General features: G+C 31.7%; 1 long non-coding RNA gene across 6 annotated transcripts; it reads left to right on the forward strand.

Moving 5' to 3' along the window:
• Window positions 1-223: 223 nt before the first annotated feature.
• Window positions 224-4,406, forward strand: LOC124915620. 6 transcript variants are annotated; one of them, XR_007096860.1, is made up of 7 exons: window positions 224-392; window positions 1,009-1,275; window positions 1,475-2,133; window positions 2,322-2,582; window positions 2,782-2,876; window positions 3,352-3,440; window positions 3,629-4,406. It is a non-coding gene; the product is annotated as an uncharacterized LOC124915620 (long non-coding RNA). The 6 variants fall into 6 exon arrangements; XR_007096861.1 differs by having other exon boundaries at window positions 1,475-1,569; window positions 2,045-2,133; window positions 2,782-3,440; XR_007096858.1 differs by having other exon boundaries at window positions 2,782-3,440.
• The last annotated feature ends 325 nt before the right edge of the window (window positions 4,407-4,731 follow it).

A 4,731-nucleotide genomic window follows, 5' to 3' on the forward strand; every position in this document is an offset into this window, starting at 1 on the left:
GAAAAGAAATAGAGGTCAAGGCCTTTGAGTCCGTTCTAAGAGTTTGGATCGGGCACTACTCACAGACTTGGACTCACTCGTGTACGGATGGGCCATATCTCAATTTCGGGCATATTTAGGTTGGTCTTGGACTCCAGACAAGAATTCAATATATATAGCAGGCTTGGGTCATATATATGTTTGTGGATTGGGCTTCTAGGTCAGCAGATAGGGCAGACACAAGTCAATCGTAGGTACGACACCTTCTCTAGATCTCTCACTTTGATACTACAGCTGCTGCTGCGACAAAAATCAAATATAAACTTCCTTGCAGCGGCGCGATGAATATTTGATGATGGGTCGACGACATTCAATCTGCAGTGGCTCCAACAAGGCTTTGTCGGAAAAGCCAGGTACGAGGTTGAAAAACACAACAATGTTCTTTTCCTCTGTTTGTTTGCCTTTTAGACATAACTAATCTAAATATATTCGCTTCTCTTTTAGAATTTATGTGCAAAGTTATTTTCCATTACAAAAACCGATAAAGCAAGACAAGAAGTAGATCAAAAACCGATAAACTCTGCCTCCAACAAAGAAGCATGGCTTTCGATCAACAACAAGTCTCTCAATCCAACATGGAATGTTTTTCTTTTCAGAAATAGATATATAATGTGTATACATTTTTATTTTTATTTGAATAGTTTATTTTTAATGACTGCACTCATAGAAAGAGTTTTAATCTAAATATGATACTATATTCATCTAGTTTTGACATTTTAAACTTCATTGGTTGTATTCATGCATTAATATTGTTAAACTTGCATATTATTTGCCATTGGTTCTTAAACTGTTAGGTTTAGCTATCTAACATTTTGTTTCTTTATTAGAATCAAGGGAATTCAACAAAAAACATCTCATAATAATGCTTTGTTTATCGACTACCATTTATTTTCCATGATGTGTTATTATATGTTTTACTGTTGTTTTTGTAACATTTTAATCTTTGTTTCTTGTACTCCAACCTAATAGGCGGGTTTTGAGGTTTGTGCAGCCTGGAGATGCATCTGAGTGTAAACCAAATGTATTGCAAGAACCACCTAATAATCCTCGTTTAAATTGTCCTGTGTGCATTATTAGTCCAGCAAGGGAAGAAACAACGACCAAGTGTGGTCATATTTTTTGCAAGACATGTATAGGTACTGCAATCAATGTTCAACACAAATGTCCTACTTGTAGGAAGAAGCTGAAACTAAAGAACACCATTAGGGTTTATCTTAACTGATTGACTGACCATATGTGAGTTTTCTCTTATTGAATGTTTTATTTGTTATTTATATGCATTTGAACTGAAAATGATTGTTCCATGATCCATGAGACAGATCATCGTTAGATTAATTGACTATACGTCTGATCGTTGTTTAAGTTTGTTAATCTCTTTTTTGTGAATAATTTTGAATTGATTATATCTTCCTTTTGGGCTTGATCTTTTGTGCAGATGGTTGTTTAAACATTGAGGAAGAAACTCCAATGAAAGAAACATGTATTTTGGTAATGAAAGAAACATGTAATTTGGACTTCAAGAGAGCAAAGGTGAAGAAGGGACACAACTCTAATGAAACTGTAGATCAGAAGTTTTTAATGAGAATGGTTGCGAAAAATATATATACAATACTGAAAAGATTTGTTTGACTACACCGAAAGTAAAGGGTTCGTCTCGTTTCAGCCGACATGAATTTTTTCTACGATTAAATTTAAAATTTATTTTATATAGATGTTAGTAATAGTCAATTTCAGGGAAAAATAATAAGGTTGAAAATCTCTTTATTTTTTTCTGCAACTGACTTTTGCTGAGGTCTATATTAAATGACTTTTTGATATAATTGTAGAAAAATGTTTTGTGTACTGAATCGAGATTAATTCTTTTATATTCGGCGTACTTCACCAAACTTTTCAGAAATGTATATATATTCCCCTTAGTAATCCACACCCTCTGTTTAGGTTTTTTCAAAAAAGATTTGCCATTTTTATTTTCTTGCCATCATTATTATTGTATTATTTTTATTAGGTGTCTTTTCTACTTTGATCAAGAAAAAAATGAATAGATTGATGAATCTGAAGATGAAGTGAGATTCTGCTGCTAGTGTTGAAGTAGAGGTAATAATGGTTGATTGTACAAACATTATTCTTTTATTTTTGTTTTTGTTTTGATGCTTTCATAGTTGAAATACACTAAGTCTTTGTCACTCATCTGCTTGTTGTTACAGTTAAAAATCATGTTTGTCAAGTTAATAATTGTTTTTGTAACATTTTAATCCTTTGTTTCTTGTACTCCAACCTAATAGGTGGATTTTGAGGTTTGTGCAGCCTGGAGATGCATCTGAGTGTAAACCAAATGTATTGCAAGCACCACCTAATAATCCTCGTTTAAATTGACCCGTGTCCATTAGTCCAGCAAGGGAAGAAACGATGACCAAGTGGTCATATTTTTTGCAAGCATGTATAGGTACTGCAATCAATGTTCAACACAAATGTCCTACTTGTAGGAAGAAGCTGAAACTAAAGAACACCATCAGGGTTTATCTTAACTGATTGACTGACTATATGTGAGTTTTCTCTTATTGAATGTTTTATTTGTTATTTATATGCATTTGAACTGAAAATGATTGTTCCATGTTCCATGAGACAGATCATCGTTAGATTAATTGACTATACGTCTGATCGTTGTTTAAGTTTGTTAATCTCTTTTTTGTGAATAATTTTGAATTGATTATATCTTCCTTTTGGGATTGATCTTTTGTGCAGATGGTTGTTTCAACATTGAGGAAGAAACTCTAATGAAAGAAACATGTATTTTGGTAATGAAAGAAACATGTAATTTGGACTTCAAGAGAGCAAAGGTGAAGAAGGGACACAACTCTAATGAAACTGTAGATCAGAAGTTTTTAATGAGAATGGTTGCGAAAAATATATATACAATACTGAAAAGATTTGTTTGACTACACCGAAAGTAAAGGGTTCGTCTCGTTTCAGCCGACATGAATTTTTTCTACGATTAAATTTAAAATTTATTTTATATAGATGTTAGTAATAGTCAATTTCAGGGAAAAATAATAAGGTTGAAAATCTCTTTATTTTTTTCTGCAACTGACTTTTGCTGAGGTCTATATTAAATGACTTTTTGATATAATTGTAGAAAAATGTTTTGTGTACTGAATCGAGATTAATTCTTTTATATTCGGCGTACTTCACCAAACTTTTCAGAAATGTATATATATTCCCCTTAGTAATCCACACCCTCTGTTTAGGTTTTTTCAAAAAAGATTTGCCATTTTTATTTTCTTGCCATCATTATTATTGTATTATTTTTATTAGGTGTCTTTTCTACTTTGATCAAGAAAAAAATGAATAGATTGATGAATCTGAAGATGAAGTGAGATTCTGCTGCTAGTGTTGAAGTAGAGGTAATAATGGTTGATTGTACAAACATTATTCTTTTATTTTTGTTTTTGTTTTGATGCTTTCATAGTTGAAATACACTAAGTCTTTGTCACTCATCTGCTTGTTGTTACAGTTAAAAATCATGTTTGTCAAGTTAATAATTGTTTTTGTAACATTTTAATCCTTTGTTTCTTGTACTCCAACCTAATAGGTGGATTTTGAGGTTTGTGCAGCCTGGAGATGCATCTGAGTGTAAACCAAATGTATTGCAAGCACCACCTAATAATCCTCGTTTAAATTGACCCGTGTCCATTAGTCCAGCAAGGGAAGAAACGATGACCAAGTGGTCATATTTTTTGCAAGCATGTATAGGTACTGCAATCAATGTTCAACATAAATGTCCTACTTGTAGGAAGAAGCTTAAACTAAAGGACACCATAAGGACACCATCAAGGTTTATCTTTAACTGATTGACTGGCCATATGTGAGTTTTCTCTTATTGAATAGTTTTATTTGTTATTTATATGCATTTGAACTGAAAATGATTGTTCCATAAGACAGATCATCCTTACATTAATTGACTATAAGTCTGATTGTTATTTAAGTTTGTTAATCTCTTTTTTGTGAATAATTTTGAATTTATTATATCTTCCTTTCGGACTTTCTTTTGTGCAGATGGTTGTTTCAACATTGAGAAAGAAACTCGAATGAAAGAAACATGTATTTTTGTAATGAAAGAAACATGTAATCTGGACTTCAAGAGAGAAAAGATAAAGAAAGGAACATGACTCTAATGAAGCTGTAGATCAGAATTTTTAATGAGAAGGTCGGGAAAAATATATATACAATACTGAAAAGATTTGTTTGACTACACCGAAAATAAAGGGTTTGTCTTGTTTCAGCAGACATGAATTTTTTTTATGATTAAATTTAAAATTTATTTTATATAGATGTTAGTAATAGTCAAATTTAGGAAAAAATAATAAGGTTGAAAATCTTTTTATTTTTTTCTCCATCTGGCTTTTGCTAAGGTCTATATCAAATGACTTTTTGATATATATATTCTCCTTAGTACTCCACAACCTCTGTTTCTGTATTTTTGAAGCCATTTTTATTTTCTTGCCATCATGATTATTGTATTATTTTTATTAGGTGTCTTTTTTACATTGATCAAGAAAAATGAATAGATTGATGAATCTGAAGATAAAGTGAGATTCTGCTGCTAGTATTGAAGTAGAGGTAATAATGGTTGATTGGACTGCTTAGTAGTTGAGTTCGGAGACAACAGTTAGAAGAAACATTATTCTTTTGTTT

The sequence above is a fragment of the Impatiens glandulifera genome, chromosome 9, assembly GCF_907164915.1.
Source record: "Impatiens glandulifera chromosome 9, dImpGla2.1, whole genome shotgun sequence".
NCBI classification, from domain to species: Eukaryota; Viridiplantae; Streptophyta; class Magnoliopsida; order Ericales; family Balsaminaceae; genus Impatiens; species Impatiens glandulifera.